This window comes from Epinephelus fuscoguttatus, linkage group LG12 (assembly GCF_011397635.1).
Source record: "Epinephelus fuscoguttatus linkage group LG12, E.fuscoguttatus.final_Chr_v1".
NCBI lineage: Eukaryota > Metazoa > Chordata > Actinopteri > Perciformes > Serranidae > Epinephelus > Epinephelus fuscoguttatus.
The window spans coordinates 194,462-214,448 of NC_064763.1; the positions used below are offsets into that span (position 1 = coordinate 194,462).

The 19,987-nt window shown below is 40.5% G+C and overlaps 1 long non-coding RNA gene across 1 annotated transcript; it reads right to left on the reverse strand.

The window, feature by feature from the left end:
* Positions 1 to 1,871: 1,871 nt before the first annotated feature.
* LOC125898042 (uncharacterized) lies at positions 1,872 to 18,149 on the reverse strand. The gene is made up of 5 exons (XR_007450564.1): positions 16,919 to 18,149; positions 15,751 to 15,910; positions 7,339 to 7,519; positions 7,171 to 7,225; positions 1,872 to 6,790 (listed from the first exon to the last, which is right to left on the reverse strand). It is a non-coding gene; the product is annotated as an uncharacterized LOC125898042 (long non-coding RNA).
* Positions 18,150 to 19,987: the final 1,838 nt, after the last annotated feature.

Consider the following 19,987-nt stretch of genomic DNA (forward strand, 5'->3'; position numbering starts at 1 on the left):
GTTTCCCAGAGTAATGATGGGATAGTCTCTTCTGAATAGTTAAAACTCAAAAAGTCTTTTATAGCTCGTGTTATGTAAGAACAGAAAGCATCATTTGACAGCAGTGATGTATTGAATCTCCATTGTGGATTACCTGCAGAGGGAGAATCAAATCTGAAATCTATTAACACAGGGGAGTGGTCTGATATGACTATTGCTGAGTATTCGATGGAGTGTATGGATGGTACTAATACTTGAGTAGACATGATGCACATGTGAGTAGAATGAGTAGGCTCTGGCATCCCTATGTATAAATCTCCAGGGATCACAGCTTCCATAGTCCTTCATAAATGATTGTAATGTAGTCGCCATTTTTGATAAATTTGTCACTTTAGGGCTTGAGCAACCTAACTGAGTGTTCATTATGCAATTTAGGTCCCCTCCAAAAATTTAATAATGTGTATCCATATTTGGGATAGTGGATAAGAGTGTAGCCATGAATTTGGCTTCATCAGAATTAGGAGCATACACACATGCTAATGTAACAGGTAAGTGGAACAGTCTGCATACACACATGCTAATGTAACAGGTAAGTGGAACAGTCTGCCTGAAACAATGATGAAGCGCCTGTTACGATCAGGTATTATGTTTTCTGGTATGAACTGAATCTTTTCAGAAATTAAAATAGCTGTCCCTCTGGCCTTTGAGTCAAGTAATGAATGAAATACCTGCCTTGTATGATCATTTATCTTAAGGTGTGTCTCCTGGAGGAAAACAATGTCAGCCCTGTGGAGTTTAAGATGTTGGAAAATTCTTGCTCTCTTAACAGGACCGTTTAACCCTCTCACATTCCATGAAATGAATTTGACCTGTAGCTTATCTATCCTACTATGAGTATTTATTTTACTCATATACTAATAATGTGCACATAACATCTGAAAATATGTGATAAATAGATAAAGATAGTATATGAAACCAGCTGTGCACATAACAATATGTACTCATAACACTTATATTCACGGAGTGAGACCAACATACCCCCCACCCACATTCCTCCCCAGAAAGAAAGGAAATAAAGAAAGAAAATAAATGAATGAATATGTAAATAAAAATGAAAATAAAAAAGATGACCAACTCAGCAGCAATAGAACAGTCTGCTGGTTTTCTAAAGCCTATGCTCGTCCTTCCGATGAAGTGAGCCGCAGGTTTACCACCCAATTACACTCCTAATGCTGTGGTCCCACCAAACGCGATGAACGCGATTTACTCGCACGAGTAAATGAAAATTCATCGCGCTACTCGCTTGAGTTTGGACGCTGGGCCATTATGTAAAATTCACATTATCACGTCAGATGCGCAAGTACGAGCCCGCCCATTTTCACTAGATAACAACAACATTACTCCCGCCATTTCTTTCTCTCATCGACCATGGCTGAGATCACCATGATCGCTGCACTTTACCTGCTCTGGAGGTCCCAAATTCGTCTGAGGGCCAAACGCCGCCGTCGGTTCTGGGTGCATGATACCCTGCGGAGGCGCACTGAGCTCGGCGAGTTCCACCGTCTCCTACAGGAGCTTTGCTTGGACGACGGTCGGTTCCAGCGGTACTTCAGGCTGACTGGGGCCCAGTTTGAGGACCTGTTGGCGAGGGTTGGCGCGAGGATCTAACGCCTGGATACCAACTACAGGCGCTCCATTCCAGCTGCAGAGAACCTGTCCATCTGTCTCCGGTGAGTTGCAGTTTATTGGTGTGTCAAAATCAATGAATATTCACTGTATCTAGCAAGACACTGACCGGGAAAGGACAGGGAGGTTTAGCTGCTGCTCTGCCGAGAACTGGTGCTTCATAGCCGGCCATAACTTGAGCTGTGAGCGCGCGTGTGTGTACAAAACTTTATTTATAATGTATGAATAAATTCTAGCTCTTGACCTGCTTGTCGTGTTTTTAAATAGAAAATTAGCTCTTGTTTTATCCACTGCAATAAAGCAATAGTGCAACCTCAGCATTTTCATATGTGTAGCCATATAAATAGAATATTATTTGTTGTGTGTCTTTTTGGTTGTGTTTTGTATTTTGAGTCTTGTGAGTATGAATGTAATGTGTTTGTGTATTTTCTGTATTGAAGTATTGTGAAATGATTTATGTACAGTAGCTAATGGGGATCTAAACTGCCACTTACAGTATCACTGCATTCGCTACAACTCAGCTAAATTAAATGTTTTCTATGGTGCAGATACCTGGTCACTGGTGACTCCTACAGAAACATCACCAACAGCTTCTGTGTTGGCGTCTCCAGTGAGGGAAGCACGTGAGGATTCAAGCCCATGACAACACGGGATCCCAGTTTTTTAATGACAAGGGGTCATTTTCCATTGTCCTCTTGGCTGTCGTGGATGCCAGGTATTGCTTCCGAGTGACTGATGTCGGGGTCTATGGGAGGATGAGCGATGGTGGCATCCTGGCCAAATCAGCCTTTGGTCAGGCACTTCGCTCTGGCACCCTCCATCTGCCTGCTGACCATCTCTTACCTGGAGCTGACCACAGAGGACCCCAGCCACACGTCTTTGTGGCTGATGAGGCTTTTCCACTCCGGAGAAACCTCATGAGGCCATTCCCTGGGCGCACCCTTCCTCGAGACCGTCGGCTGTTCAATTACCGTCTGTCCCGGGCACGGCTGGTGGTATCCACAACTTCCTGCGGAAGATGGCCCCTACGCCTGCGATGAGGGGCAGCATCCCAGTTGGTGACGTGGAGCCGCTGCCAGGTCTGGGCAGCAAACAACTTTGCAAGAGAGGCCATCAGGGTTCAGGAGACCTTCACAGCGTACTTCTCCACAGAGGGAACAGTCCCGTGGCAAGCCAACGTTTAGTACACAAGCACTCCTACAACGGCTCTATTAAGAGCCACACACCTACTATTGAGCAAACATCCTGCAGTATTACTATATTGACATTAAAACTGAAATAAAAATGAAATGAATGAATGTATATAAGCACCAAAAATAACATGCCTGTTCACGCATGCTAGGTTATCGATTGATATCATATTGTGAGATAATAAAGCTTTAATTTGGCATGTCTACACTGCAACATAATATAATAAACACCAAAATAAAAGCAGACATCACTGATATGCTGACTATCATATCAATGGTGCTATCTGGTATTATTGTAGACACAAATATACCATTTAAAATTTTAATTTAGAGAAGGACAACATGTCCATTTGATTTCTAGAACTGGTACTTTTTCTGTAGTAGCTGTGTATCCTGCACAATTCAATCATCCTACAGTATACATTATGCACTATATCCAGTGCAGATGTTGTGACTCAATATGACCACATTTAGCAGCAACCCAAACAAAACCACCTGTACACAGTAAGTAAATAATCAACAGCAATTTGGAACATGTCACATGTACTTACTATTTTATGTATTTAAATGTATATATTGTTTTACTGATGAGGTGAATAACAACAACAGTCTGTTAACTCTTCCTATATACATTTATTTTGTCTCCTTTTATAGATAGAACAGATTAGGGCTGCTCGATTATGGAAAAAATAATAATATTAGTAATAAAAAAAAACAAGACACAGAAAATGTGTGGAACATATGTACAATATATACAGTCGTTCGATGGAAGAGCCTCAGGGTTACCTGGGATTATTCCTCAAATGCCTGGTTTGTTCCCTGCAAAGATTGTTGCCCCAGTAGCTAATAAGCTATTCAACAGGCTCCAAATTAAGCAAAACAGTGCTAGATTCATAAATAAGTTTATGAATTTGGAATTTAACGTATTCCTTCCTTTGGGGCGACAATCTCTGAAGGGAAGGAACCAGGCTTTTGAGGAATAATTCATCCTCTGAGGAGGGAGGTTGAGGGGCAGGAGGAGTCCAACAGAGGGATTCAAGGAGAAGCCGCTCGATCTGTGCCTGCCTGTCTTGCTCATCCACCCCCCTGGCTCTCTTCCTTGTCCTCCTCGTCACTGTATAAAATGGACACATCATATTTTGTGAAACTACTGCATCCAATCAACGCAAAAGATGACAATATCCAAGTTAATATTTGTTAAACTATTGAAATCAGGAAACAGACAAAAAGACATGAGTCAAACATGAAAGGTAATCAATACAGTACTTGTCATAGTGTCACAGTACAGTTTTTTGTTTGATACATACAGTATATTAATTGTCTACGTCATTCTAACTTTCAGTGTCAATTACAGCACATACAACATTTAATGCACCCATTAATACATCATACAGTTCCACTCATAGTAATATCTAACCCTGTAACGCAGTGAGCCCTTAATGTACAGAAAGAAATGATCCCAGACTTACTAAAATGTACCTTATGTATTGTTCATTCTCGATATTGAGTATTCAAAGAAATCGGTTTCAGTCATAAATAAATTTAACCAATTCAGTAACTTCTAGTGTTTTTGTGTTCTTCAGTTGGGTTGTTCTATCCATTCTTCACATGTTTTGAATTGCAGGTTTGGTGTAGGTGAGAGTACATATTAGTTTGGGGTATTTTCACATTTTCTTTGTCAGTTTTTTAGTGCAGGCTGTGAAAAGCAATCTCTGTCTGTAATGTTACTGAGACATCTATACAAGCCAGTTATCCATTTATACAAAAAAACATTTTCAATACTGTACATGTGTGCGTCTTCATTTGTCAACAAACCTCCGATATCAATCCCTGATGGGCCTGCTGCTGTCTCTCCCTCGTTCTTCAGCTCGACTGGCCCTGCTCCAGACTCTGTCCACTCTGTCTCATAGTCTGTGGTCCTATCTTCCTGAACCCGACCCATGTTCCTGCTCGTCTCCCTCGGTGCAACAAAGGGGTCGAGGAAAGATAGGACCGCAAAGTATCTCCATTTCTTCCCTGTCCCTGCTGCTGCCCCACTCTTTTTCTCTGTCTCCTTCTTTCTTTCTTTTAAATAGGTGTCCCTGAGGCTCTTTCACTTTCTCCGGCAAACATCCACAAAAAAAACACACGTAAATTAACTGGTCAATCTAATAAGCCAGACAAGTAACTTTAACGTTATGCCGGGAAAGCCAGCTATGCTAAGTAGAGCTATGCTAGTGCTAACGATCATAGTACAGTACAACTGATAGCTGCAAACAAGCAACAGATATTTACAGAACTTACCAGGTAATCCAGCCTCCTCGCTCACCTTTACCCAGGCCTGCTCCTTCCTGTTCCTGTCCCTGTACAACACCACTGTGGTGTCGTACAGCTCGGGGTGTCCGCACACAGCAACTATTAATTTCTCCTCCATATTTGACTGGCACCAGGCAGGGCGCGAGAACGTCAGGACGTCAGTGACGTCGGGACAGTCTCAATGTTGATTGGCTTTCGCGGCACAGCGCCACGCGAATTCATGTCAAAAGTTCAATATTTTCAACTCGAGTGATGAGGCAATGGACGAAAATTTTGCGTCTATCGCGCCGTGCCTACACATCCATCGCGCCGCCCAGTGCGAATTCACGTCTAATCACGTCTAATTGCGTCTTTGCATTGACTTTGTATGTAATCTCGACGCGCGAATTTGCGAATTCGCGTTTGGTGGGAACACAGCATAACAATGCTGTACAATCTATTTTTCATATTATTCTAACATAGGAAGCAGCAGGAACCTGCTCCCATTATTGAAACCTTACATTGCAAGTGCATCTATGTTAAAACAATATATCAAGTTAAACTTCACTGTGTGCTTACCCAAGTTCACCTAAACAGATAAAGGATATTTGACACATAAGTTGCCTTTAAGTTTCTGTAGTCCAGAACACGGATCAGGCAATCTATTAATTATCTGAGATCTGCATCTTACAGCCCCCATCCTATAGTGTTAGAGTGTTAACATATCTCAAACTGTTCAGATGTGGTCGACATCAGTTAGTCCTGTTCTTCATCATTATTGGCTGGAAAGTTCCCTTTTATCTGTTCATAAAATGCTTCTGCCGCTGCAGGAGTGTCAAACAGATGTTTTTCGCCGTTGACGGTGATGCACAGGCGGGCCGGGTAGTGTAGGAAGAATGTGATTCCAGCGGCGTAGAGTTTAGCCTTGATGTCCTTAAATGTCGCTCGTTGCTTGGCCAGACTTGGCCAGCCACACGCTCATACTGGGGAAGAACAGGATCCTGTTGCCGTTGAACTGTATGCCTTCTCTCTGCGATCTTGCACAGCGAAGCACATGTTCCATGTCCTGATAACGGAACCTGACGAGGATGGCTCGTGGACATTGTCCCGCTGCTGGCTTTGGAGCTAGCATACGATGCACTCTGTCCAGCTCCGGTGGTTCAGGGAAAATGTAATTTCCAATAACTGTATGAAGAAGCTGTGAGATGAATTCCAACGGTGAGCTTCAGGTATGCCGGCGATTCTTAGGTTTTGCTGCCTGGAGCGATTCTCAAGGTCCTCCGCTTTGGATGCTAGCGCAGCATTTGCTTTCTCCAGCCGATCAACTCTTGCTGTTAGTTCAGCTAGCTCATCACTGTGGATGCTGAGTGTGTTTTCAATGGTCATTATCTTTTGGTGTTGAGAGTCCAGTGCAGCGCCAATAGTTTTTCAAGAGACGACTGTATCGGGGTGTCTGTGGCTTAGTGGTAGAGCAGGCGCTCCATGTACAAGGCTGTTGCCGCAGCGGCCCGGGTTAGACTCCAGCATAAGGTACAAGGCCAAACTGTGAGGGGACCATCTCTAGGGTGGACATCCCCTCTAGGATGTTGCACAGTAATGGGCAAGGGTGGATGTGGCTCAGTTTTGCTCCAGAGGTCATTTGTGTGAATCTGGTAGGGGTCCTGGAAGAGAAAAGACCACTCATCAACTCAGAGAAATGCAACATCATACATTCTGTAAAGATTTATTTTCACACACACAAATACTATAAAGATTTTCTTCCATATCACACATACTGTTCAGATTTTATTTCTTCCATATCTCCCATACTGTGAAGAAGATATTTTTTTCTTCCAAATCACACATACTGTTAAGATTTTTGGGTTAAAAATCACACATACTGTAAAGAGGATGTTATTCCTCACCATCTACCACATAGTTATAGGCTAAGGTCTGAATGGTATACATCATGTTATACTGAATGCATGAATTTTAAGGGTGTGTAAGTTAGCTGCCCTACCAGTATAAGCATGATACGGTGTGGACTTCACTCTAGTCTTACCCAAAGATTTGGCCTTCTTAACTATAAGGTCAGTCACGGCCTCTGCATGGACTCCCTTAGGGTAATGCACAAAGACTTTTAGTGAATATCATGCAGTTTGTTAAATCCAAAAGCATGACTGGGAAATTCATAAAATCAGAACTACACAAAAACGTAGGTATAGCAAACCTGGGTCCTTGGCCGATGCTACCTCTGTGGTTCGCTGGTGCAGGTGGGACTGTTGGAAGGCCAAGTTGGAGGTAATGTGCTGTTTGATATACGGTAATAAAGCTATCATATGGTTAACCCTTTGCACAGCTGCAGCTGTATGCTGTGACAGCAGGTGGTACTCATCTGCCTCCATGATAGTCTGAGAAACAATGAGAGATGGATTATTGACATTATATTTTCAAGTCATCTTAAATAAGAGCTGTTGTATGACAGATATGTAAACTTGCTGTCAGCTGGTTTGACTTCTTGTAAAGAGTCTGCAACCGCAGAAAAGTCAAAAATGAATGTGAAAGAAATTATTTATATTTAACATGACAATGATTTGAATATAACAGTGAGAGAAACATAATAAACATCTAATGAGTGGGGCTCCTCATTTCTCCTCATGGACAGGTACCATCTTGTCAGTTTTTTGTTTCATTGTTTTCCCCAGAAGTCTGTCTTTTTATATTATTTATTTAAGCAATACATTTACAAACTTTGAAGCAGTTGACAATTTTATATGTATACATATATATTATAAAGTAAATAAAAATAATAATACAATTATTTCAGGTCCATGCATGAGGTATAGTTCATGTGCACTGTTCACATTGTATAATGAAAAATCCCACTTTTGGGGGTATTTCCTATTTTATTGTCGTAAGACGTGTAATGCAATTCAGCGCGTCAAAGCATCCGCTTGTTCCTTTATCCAACTTGTACAATGAAAATTGAAAAAGGAAGTCGAGAGCCGGAAACAGCCTTCAAAGTAAAAGTTGCACGTTGTTTTGAAGCGTGTTGGCTGCAGTGGTCAATTTAAGGAGAGCGAAACGAAATAAATTCAACAACAAATAGCCTAAATAATTAACATCATTCATAACTGTTGTACAGTGATATTTCTGCCACTTTCTCAAAACTGAGAGAGATGATCACCGGGGATTTCCAAAGTAAACACACTGTGTTTGAGACGCACTGCTGCTGCAGTCATGAAGTAAGTCAAACTTTGTTGTTGTTGATCTTATCCACTAAACATCTCCAACCCAACACTGTTTAAATTGTTGACTTGCCAGCAGTGTAGCTAACTGCTAGCTACAGAAGATAACCAACGCTAACAATGCTAATTTGTTTGCAGGTAAACTAGTGAAGGGGCAAAAATCGGTGCCTGGAAGTGGGCCTGTAGGCTTCCGACCTTGTCCTCAACGATGCTTCTCAATTGTCCTCAGGTGCCAGTCTGGTACCTTGGATTCAACTAAACAGCACTCAAGAAAACACTGGAGACAGGCAGAGTCCGATGCAATCGAGTTTAATGTGTTCACAAGCCCAACACATACAACTCATCGAGTCAAGCCCCGGAGCTGGACTGAAAACCACTTCTCAGTGCATCTGCTTTTATACTGGTGGAGACTGGGCAGTGTCTCCACCTCTTTTTGCTAATCCATCCCACTTTAACCCAATTCTATTGGTGGATACCTTTTTCTTTTTGTCCAATCATGAGCAGGCCCGTTTTTAATGGTGTAATACTTTCGCTTTGAGCCTGGAATTCCCCAAGTTTTCCACCCTTAGCTCTGGATTCAGTTTCACTTTATTTTTAAAAAACATGTGAATTTTAGGGACTTTCTTTATGCAGCCCCTTGTGCCCTTATGTGCTCTCATGCAATATGAACCTTTAATGTGCACTAGATAATACAAACATTTGAATGTGTGTGTGCATTATCATTACACAAAGCATAATAGGTTACACTTGAATGCGTGTGTGCTTTAGTATATGGATACAATGTGTACTTATATTATGAATACTTTGACGTGTATATCAATATTTTAACACATATAGATGCACCACACTCAGTATTATAAGAACTTATGCGTTAAACATGGTTATATGATAGTCACATGGCTTTGTTTTCTTAATCACCTATGCAGTGTAATCATTCTACTTGATCAGGAATTGTCTTTTTACACTACACTAGCTAGCTGTTGTAGCTAATAAACAGCCGTTGTATGCTAACCTTAACTTACTCGTTTGTTATTATCAGCTGTTTTGCACCTCATTTGAACATTTGCTCAAAAGTCTGTGTGAAATGTCTACATTTATGGTGGACCTTACTGGTCATATAAGTAAGGACATAAGAGTGTTCTGATATGCATTTTTGATTTATTAAACTCTAGTGTGGTCTGTGTTCACAAATGTGTATATTACCAGCAATGTTTGTGCATGCAGAGTGCAAAGTAAAGAAATGTTCTAAATAATATAATGAATGTCATGTGTCCCTATAATTGTGCATATAACCCTGCACAATGTACAGCTCTGTCAAACAGATCTGTCATATTTTTCACATTAACCCTGCACAATTGTACAGCTCTGTCACCCATGGTAAAACAATAATATTCTGCATATTCTGTATATACTACACACACTGTTTCTTATTGTAAATTGTTTTTTTCTGTTTATCACCAGGGCAGCGGAGATATACATGTCCTCTGGGATCACAGAGTTCAGACAGTCGATGACTGAAAACAATTTGACACCAAATATTAGATATCATGACTAAAGTTTGTTTTAATTGGTCAAATGATCTTTGGTCCACTAAAATTGGGGGACTTTGGTAAAAACTAAAGCTACAATTAATACACTGTTCATCTGCGGATGTACAGTAAACATCATCAAAGTAAAGAGGAAAGATGAACCTCGGTCATATATTTTCTTTATGCAGTCTTTATGTAAAACATCTGTTTTAAACCTAACAAAACATTTTCTTTTATTACAGAGTTTCCAGAGGACCAGAGTAGAGAGCTTGTGAGGTACTAGGAGAGGCAGATGTGGAGGGAGTGTCACTCACCTCAGAAGGAGTTTCAACATGTCTGCTTTCTGAGTCCCAAACTGTACCTACTAAAAGTGGCTTTCACAGCGAAACACAGCTAGCTTTTCAGTGCAAAGGAAAGGACTAAGACACACATGGTGCTGGGTCTTTACAGATATTGAAAAAACTATAATAAATGAGTTTAGAACACAGCCTTGCTTAATTTTTCTGTAAGAAAGGATGCAGAGATCCAAAGAGGCACCACACAGTTTAATGCCAGATGTCTTATCAAAGCATGACAAGATATGTGATATCAGTACAAACAATTGTAAACAAGAAGTAAGAAATCCAAGGCACGTTTAGTTCTGAGTGTATTAAATACACATTAAGTAAGAGTACATTGATTCAGTTTTGTATTTAAGAACTGTCTTTTAATTTACTGTATGATTAGAAGAGATGGTTAATCTTTGTACAGTGCCCACATGAAACATGTAAAGTAGCTCATACTGGTCCCAGAAAATGAAGTCATTATAAATCACTGTGGTACTGTATTTGTTGTTTGTAGTCATCAGTGATGGTGTACACAACGTGGTCTAATTATGTCAGTTAAAAATGCAGCAATTCATGAAATAAAGTTAATTTTACTGGTGTATTGTACCGTCTCTTGCCATAGTTAAAAGCCTATTAAAATGCAAAATGTCTTGGTGCACCGGTGGCTGAGTGGTAGAGCAGGCGCCCCATGTACAAGGCTGTTGACGCAGCGACCCGGGTTCGACTCCAGCCTGTGGCCCTTTGCTGCATGTCACTCCCTCTCTCTCTCCCCCCTTCACACTTGTCTGTCCTATACATTAAAGGCTAAAAAGCCCCAAAAAATATCTTTAAAAAAAAAAAATGCAAAATGTCTTAAATAAGTGGAGGGTGTTATCAAATACCCACTAACTTAAAGAAATAGTGTGTTGTAGGATGTGTAGATTGTTATGAATAATGGGTGAATATTTTATTGGAATTTGACATTTTTACTGAGTTGACTCAGTCACATATTAAGGCATTTTAAGGAACTGAAGGTCATCAATTTACATTCTAATGTTTCATTTTGACGGGAGTCTTCTGAACACAGCACACAGAACAAGGCTAGGTCTTTAATTTTCAGTACAGTCATAGTGAGGTTGTTGGCCTGTTTAAGAATTCCTTGTATGACGTGTATACATACAATTCAGTGCAAGTTGCCAGAAGTAAGATCTATAGTATTTTAAATATATAACAATAAGTGATAAGATGCTAAAAAATTTGAACAATAAGTCGGTTACACAGCCTGTCCAGTGTCACCCTGTTCCCATCTCACTGCAGAGCAACCAGCTGAGTGTCTAAGTGCAGGTCAGTGAGGTTAGGACTCACAGCAAGTTTCACGCTATATAGTCATTTAAAATTGTCAATGCATTTTAGTTAATAAACAGATCAGTCAAGTTCTGGGTTTCATAAAACCATGTTTAATCCAGGAAAAATTCACAAAAGCCCTGCACAAATTCACATGCACAATGAAAACATTGTGCATTTGTAATACAACATTTCTAATTTAACATGTTTGTGCATTTGTAATGCAACATTTGCAATTGTAGTTTTAATGACTACCATAGTAATGGTAACAACATATGAACAACAAAAGGAAAAACAATCTATCACAGCTCAAGGCCTCCAACATGCCAGATGCCATCGAATGTGCCATCTGTGGCACATTCCCCCAATTTTAGTGGACCAAAGATCATTTGACCAATTAAAACAAACTTTAGTCATGATATCTAATATTTGGTGTCAAATTGTTTTCAGTCATCGACTGTCTGAACTCTGTTATCCCAGAGGACATGTCAATCAATTTCAATCAATCAATCAATTTTATTTATAAAGCCCAATATCACAAATCACAATTTGCCTCACAGGGCTTTACAGCATACGACATCCCTCTGTCCTTTGGATCTTCACAGCGGATAAGGACAAACTCCCCCAAAAAAAACCCTTTAACAGGGAAAAAAAATGGTAGAAACCTCAGGAAGATCAACTGAGGAGGGATCTCTCTTCCAGGATGGACAGATGTGCAATAGATGTCGTACAGAACAGATCAATATAACAAATTACATCAGTAATCCATATGACACAATGAGACAGAGAGAGAGAGAGAGAGAGAGAGAGAGAGAGAGAGACAGAGACAGAGCGAGATGCAGGACAGACGGTAATGACAGTAGCTTACAACAACATTAATGAAAGTAATAATATTATAATTAATAATAATATATTAATATCTGATAGTATACATGTGTGACAATAATCATATGTGTATAATAACAGTAGAAGTATGACTAATGATAACAGCAGCAGCAGGAGGCACCTGGCAGAACCACGGCAGCAACACAACCACACACGTCACACTATCCAGGCACCACTGCAATATGAGTTAACCTGAGAGACAGTGGAGCACAAAGGCTCCAGAGAAGAAGCCAAGTTAGTGACCTCCAGAATGGCCAAGTTAGCAAGATGCAGTAACAGGACACGAGAGAGAGAGAGAGAGAGAGAGAGAGAGAGAGAGAGAGAGAGAGAGAAGGAGAGAAGGTGCCTGGTGTATTATAGGGGGTCCTACGGCAGACTAGGCCTAAGTCAGCCTAACTAGGGGCTGGTACAAGGCAAGCCTGAGCCAGCCCTAACTATAAGCTTTATCAAAGAGGAAAGTCTTAAGTCTAGTCTTAAATGTGGAGACGGTGTCTGCCTCCCGGACCGTAACAGGAAGATGATTCCACAGGAGAGGAGCCTGATAGCTGAAGGCTCTGGCTCCTGATCTACTTTTGGAGACTTTAGGGACCACGAGTAACCCTGCATTCTCAGAGCGCAGAGTTCTGGTGGGATGATATGGCACTATGAGCTCTCTAAGATATGACAAAGCTTGACCATTTAGAGCTTTATAAGTTAACAGTAGGATTTTAAATTCAGTTCTGGATTTTACAGGGAGCCAGTGCAGAGAAGCTAAAACAGGAGAAATATGATCATGTTTCTTAGTTCCTGTTAGTACATGTTCTGCTGCATTCTGAATTAGCTGGACAGTTTTTAAGGACTTACTAGAGCTACCTGATAATAAAGAGTTACAGTAATCCAGCCTTGAGGTAACAAAAGCATGGACCAATTTTTCTGCATCTTTTCGGGTCAGGATAGGCCTAATTTTCACAATATTACGTCGATGAAAAAATGCAGTCCATGAGGTTTGTTTTAAATGAGAATTAAAAGACAAATCTTGATCAAATGTTACTCCGAGGTTTCTTACGGTTGGGCTAGAGGCCAGAGCAATGCCATCTAGAGAAACTATGTCATCAGATAAAGAGTCTCTGAGTTGTTTCAGGCCAAGAACAATAACTTCAGTTTTGTCTGAATTTAACATCAGGAAATTGGGGCTTATCCAGGTTTTTATGTCTTTAAGGCAGTTATGAAGTTTAATTAATTGATTACTTTCTTCTGGCTTCATAGATAAATACAACTGTGTATCATCCGCATAACAATGGAAATTTACAGAGTGATTTCTAATTCTAATGATGTTACCTAAAGGAAGCATATGTAGAGTAAATAAGATTGGTCCGAGCACAGAACCTTGCGGAACTCCAAAACAAACTTTAGTACGTAAGGATGACTCATTATGAATGTGAACAAACTGATCAGATAAATAAGATTTAAACCAGCTTAATACAGAACATTTTAGGCCAATTAAGTGTCTGTAGCAGAATTTGATGGTCAATTGTGTCAAACGCCGCACTAAGATCTAATAAAACAAGTACAGAGACGAGTCCTTTGTCTGAAGCAATCAGAAGGTCATTTGTAATTTTAACTAGTGCTGTTTCAGTGCTATGATGCACTCTAAATCCTGACTGAAATTCCTCATATAAATTATTATCATGGAGAAAATCACACAGCTGGTCTGCGACTACTTTCTCAAGGATCTTTGAAAGAAAGGGAAGATTAGATATTAGTCTATAGTTGGCTAACACCTCTGGATCCAGGTTGGGCTTTTTTAGGAGAGGTTTAATTATAGCTACCTTAAAAGACTGTGGTACATAGCCTGTTAATAAGGATATATTGATCATATCTAATATATGAGAGTTAACTAAAGGTAAGACCTCCTTAAGTAGCCTAGTTAGGAATACAAGGCTCAATAGAGCTCTGACTTTCAGTCAGCCTGGCTACAGTGCTGAAAAGAAACCTGGGGTTATTCTTGTTTTCTTCTATTAATGCTGAGTAATAGTTTGCTCTGGCATTGCGGAGGCCCCTCTTATATGTTTTGAGACTGTCTGCCCAGATTAAACAAGATTCTTCCAGTTTGGTTAATCACCAGTTCCTTTCAAATTTTCGCAATATGAGAAATATGAGTAATATGAGCGATTTGTTTTAACTTACGGGTTTGAGAGTTATACCAAGGAACGAACTTTCTTTGCTTCGCTAACTTCTTTTTAAGAGGAGCTACAGAGTCAAGTGTTGTTCGCAGCGAGCCTACGGCGCTATCGACAAGATGATCAATTTGGGAGAGGTTAAAGTCGGCACGGGAAACCTCTGTTACTGAAGGACTTGGCATTGAATTTAATGACGGAGTAATCATTTCCTTAAATTTTGCGACAGCACTATCTGATAAACATCTAGTATAGTAACTGTTGCTGAGTGGCGTGTAATCGAGTAAAAAGAAATCAAAAGTAATCGAATAATGATCCGATAGCGAGGGATTCTGTGGAAAGACTGTTAGGTTATCAATTTCAATAAAGTTGGATAAAGGAACAAGCGGACGCTTTGACACGCTGAATTGCATTACACGTCTTACGACAATGAAATAGGAAATACCCCCAAAAGTGGGATTTTTCATTATATAACACGAACAATGCACATGAATTATACTTCATGCATGGACCATTTTAGCAATTATTTTAAATACAATCATGTTTTGTTTGGAATAACATTGACCCCAACAAGTTAAACCTACAAAAATTGCAGAAAATCCGCAAACACATGAATTTTAGTTGGTTTCATTTTTAACAAAGATTAAATAAGGTGAGCACTTTAATTTATTGGGTTACAGTTGCAACATGCAGATTACTATCAGGTCATTCAAAACAACTGAAAACCATGGACACAACAAATGTCATACTTACTCTTAATCAGTATGGTTAATTGTAACTATTCAACTTTTAAATGAATGTAATAATTAGATTGTCATATTGTCAGATCTATTCTATTATTTTTCAAAAATACATGTAAACACAATATTACACTATTGTACTGGCAACATAAAGAAATAGACTTGGAGTTCTCTTTTTTGTGGAAATCAACATTCCAGATATCCATATCAATCTCAAAAGTAGAAAAAAAACAAAGAAAAAAATGGAAAAACAGTAAAATAATTTAATTGTTTGGTCTATAAAATGTAAGAAAATGGTATAAAATGTCAACCACTGTTTGCCATATCCCAAGATGCAGCCTAAAATGTCTTGTTTTGTCCCAAACAAATATCATTAAATATTACTGTTACATGTTGAAGTCCATGATCTCAACCAGATACTTCTCATCAACATACCATGGAAATGAACTGCATTTTCCGTATGTTTTTTCAGGTGCCTCTGGATCGCGCTCTCATTTTTGGTTTTAAATTTGGGGCAGAGAGGACACCCAAACTCGGATGGTGAAAAGGTTGTGTGCCCCAGACTGGCTTCGTCACTCAAAATAGAGGGGTGCATCTGAAAAAAGTCAATCAACATTGATATCTGGAAAACATACTGAACATCAACCATATTCTACCAATCTAAATGACTCATGGTGGAGGAGGCACTACAGCTATTTATGTATTCACATGTGTATGTGTATTAAGTGCTCTGATGCATTACTAAAACATAATACAAATGTATTTTTTGCAGGCACCCGGGGCTATGTATACGTTATTTATCTGACCCGGTAAACCCTAGTAATAGTCTCTGGCCAACATTAACACTGTTACAACAGACATTGATGAAAGGGAGCAGAACAGACCTTGAGCAGCTAACGTTAAGTTAATACCAATCATGCCCTCGTTTTTACACAACAAATGTAGCTAAACCCACCTTCCAGTGGTAGTAATTTGTGTGCATGCTGAGATTCCCCACATAGATGTCCCCCTAATGATTTGATAAATTATATCTTAGGCCCTTAATATACTTGCTGCAAACAATGCAAACGCATCATGGCTGCCACACGTGATCTGCATTCGTTTGACATGTCGAACGCACATCTCAACGCGAGGTACCGCAATGCGTGCGTGAAATGCAATATTCGTATAACTGCCAGAGGCGCTGGTGCGAATGCACACAGTGACACGACTGGATGATCAGACCAGACCCTTCCTCTTCTTCTCATGAGATTCTTCACGATTTCGTGATATTTCTGTTGTCTGCCCCAAGTGGTGACCGCCAGTAATGTGCATTTTGGCTGCACAGTGGTGCGTACACAACGCACCGTGTCTTTGCACAGACACACCGTGTTGTGTACGCGTACGTTTGATCAAGCAGCAAGTACATTACGGCCCTTAGAGAACATAACACAGATGTTAAAATATAATGAAGATGACGGCGCGTATAAACGCAGCGACTTGGTACTCTATGCTTGTGCTAGCTACTAGCTAGTATTGCCAGTGCTAAGTGCCGAACAGAATTTCATTGTACAATGACAACAAAATTGTCTAATTCTAATAATTAAAAGACTCATTCCCTTACCGTTCTTTCTTTCTTTTCTTTCTCTAGTCATGCATGTATTGTTCGCATTCTTCTCTTCGTCTTCTCCGTCGTCTTCTTCCTCTTCTGCGAATAATACACAGACCAACTTCCAGTTAGACTTCCGGTATGGATTGGATATATGGCGGCGCCTTTGTCCGCCATCTGTCTGCAGCTGGGTCCCTCTCGATCTTTTATGTAAAGAAAGGATGGGTAGCATGAGACAATGGTTAGCAAGAGACAATGTACTATGGTAACTTCAGCCCATTTGCCTTTTTGAGAACAAAATGTTTTGCCCTTTCTGGGGGTTTAAGTTGGAGGCAAAGCAAAAATTTTGCATCTCCTGCGGCAGGGGTGTCACATTTATCATGGAGGTCGCTTCAACCGACCTTGTTCCTGGCCCCTCTCATCTTGTGCCAAACGATAACATCATTTTTTGAGCTGTTTTTAATTCATTTAATTTAGGCACAGTAATGTGATTTTTTCTGTCAGCCAACATAGTGACAACACCTATACCCATAAACAGACCCTTTGATCAGTCTCTCTCTCCCTCTCTCTGTTTCTCTCTCTGTGTCAGTGAGTGATGGATGTGCTGCATCAAACTTAGCTCAGTTTATGAAATTCAGAGATCAAAAAGAGAAGGAGAGGAGAACTTTCGCCAAAACGGAAAACAAATCAACAAAAAAAATCAAGGTAAGTTCAAGTATAGCATTTTACTTTAAAAAAAAAAAAAAAAAAAAGATGTACAAACTCATACAAAAGTTATGAATCACGACAAGTGTGTTGGTGTCTTATCTGCTGAGACTCTGCCCTCTACCTGTATCTCTTCTCATTTTGCTGTGTGCGGGGTGTTTTTGGGCTGCAAACCTGTGGGCAGTAGGTATGAATCTCCCAGTCTATTAACTAGTGCAGGCTGTTCAAATATCACCACTTTGTCTCACCGTCTGTGTCTGATAATGATAGTGATAATGATTTCATGGTTCTATTTAAATTCATAAGTTTTGATTAGATTTGCGATTTGATGTTGATTTATTCAGGATACTTAAGTGAAAATACATGCTTTGCATATTTTTGTTAGAAACAACTGAGAAATCATGCATGACCGGCACAATTAATCGCAATTGCAATTTAATCACAATGTGGTCTACTGCAGTTTTCAAATCGCAGGATGGCTCAATAATCATAAAAGGAGAAAGGTTTTTTTTCCTTGCCATCATTGCCAAGGAGCTTGCTCATGAGGAACTGTTGGATCTAATTAAAGATATATATAAAATTGTGTTGACTTGGCTTGAAAAGTCAAGATACCACTTAAATTTAATATTGTTGTGCCACAGAGATGTCCTGCCTACAAATCATTGTACAGACTTCAGAAAATATCTTTGTTTGATACAGATCCCTGCTAAAATCACACTGTAATCATTTTAATATGAATGAAAAAAAGAATTAAAGCTGCAAGCAGCTGTGATTGGGCCCTCACTCCCCCGTGCAACCACGGGGGCCTGAGGCATTCGGGGGCTGTGGCGCTAAGCGAGAAGGGAGAAAAAACCTGGCAGGAGCAAAAAAACCCCACAATCTTTCGTTCATCCACGAGGTGTCGCTACGAGCGTAACCAGATGTGGGCAGGTGCCTTCAGGGGTGGACCCTCATCACACATGTGAAGTTTCGAGCAAATCGGACAATGTTAATGTCTAAAAGGGCATTTCCTGTTTCGACAAGATGGCAGCATGAGCAAGATTGCCTACGAGCATATGGAGGCGTTGAGGGTTGGGCTTATATCATGTACAGAAATTTTGAAGCAGTTCGTATGAATTATGTGGGAGAGAGAGCTGCTTGAATATGCGTGAAGATGGATCAAAAATGGCAGCACCATAGCAGCCGTGCCCTTTGACCTACAGACATGCAGAGCACAAGTTTTGATCAGCATGGTCTCTGGATGATCTGTAAAAAATTTGAAGTCGATTGGATGAAATTCCTAGGACTAGTTCGTTAAAATACAACATGTGGAAATCACGCCAAAATGAGAAGTCAAAATCAAAATGGCCGACTTCCTGTTTGGAGTAGACCATTGGTGCCAGAGACTTTTATGTGTGTCTGGACAACATAGACGTGTACCAATTTTCATGTTCCTACTTTCCTACTAGTTTTTGAAAATTTCAAGGGGGCACTATAGAGGCATTTTGTCCCTCCCATGGGCGACGCCCCTATCAGATGTAAGAGCTCGCCATTCTTGATCTGTGTATCAATTTTCATGAGGATATAAGGTCGCTGAAGCCATCAAAATGCCAAACATATTTAGTGGCGAGGGATCGATAGTCGCCACGCTGCCACATGGACACCATTACGCCGGATTTCCACTGGATGCGTGTCCGTTGCAGAATGGCAGTGCTGGTTATCCGCTGCATGCTCCGCCGTCCGTCAATACCCACCGGCTGCGTTTGCTGTACGGTGCGGTGCAGCTCCGCCGGAAGACATCTCGGTGCACTGCCATGATTAATATCTCCTCGTCCATGGTGTTCATGGGGTGAAATGACGTCTGAAAACTTCTGACCTGTTGATTTCAGGCCTGCCTCTGCCCATTATATAGTTTTTAAGGTGAAGTGCAGGGAAATATGATCCGCCGTGAACACTATGTACTTTATTTTGAAAATTAACCGGATGTTTTATTGTGTTTCTGTGTACAACTTCCTGCCCTGCATGATCTGCTCTGTGCTGAATTGCTGCATTGTGCTCCGGCGTAGAATAGAAGTCCTGCATATCTGTTGCGGAGGGCTCCGGAGTGCCGGAGCTGAGACGGAGCTGGAACACAGCACAGCTGCAGCTGGTGGAAACACACACACACACTGACTAGAATGGAATCCTATCGGCTCCGCTGCCATGCCGGAGTGCAGACACAACCAACACGCATCTGGTGGAAATTGGCCTTTAGACGTAGCTTCACAGCGTTCATAAGGTAGCTTCACCAACTTGTTCTGCATGCATTAGAAGTGGAATGAAGTTGATGCAGTCAAGTTTGTGGCATTAGTGCATGTTAAAGTAAAAACTGTTACCTGTTACCACCAGGGGGCGCTATGA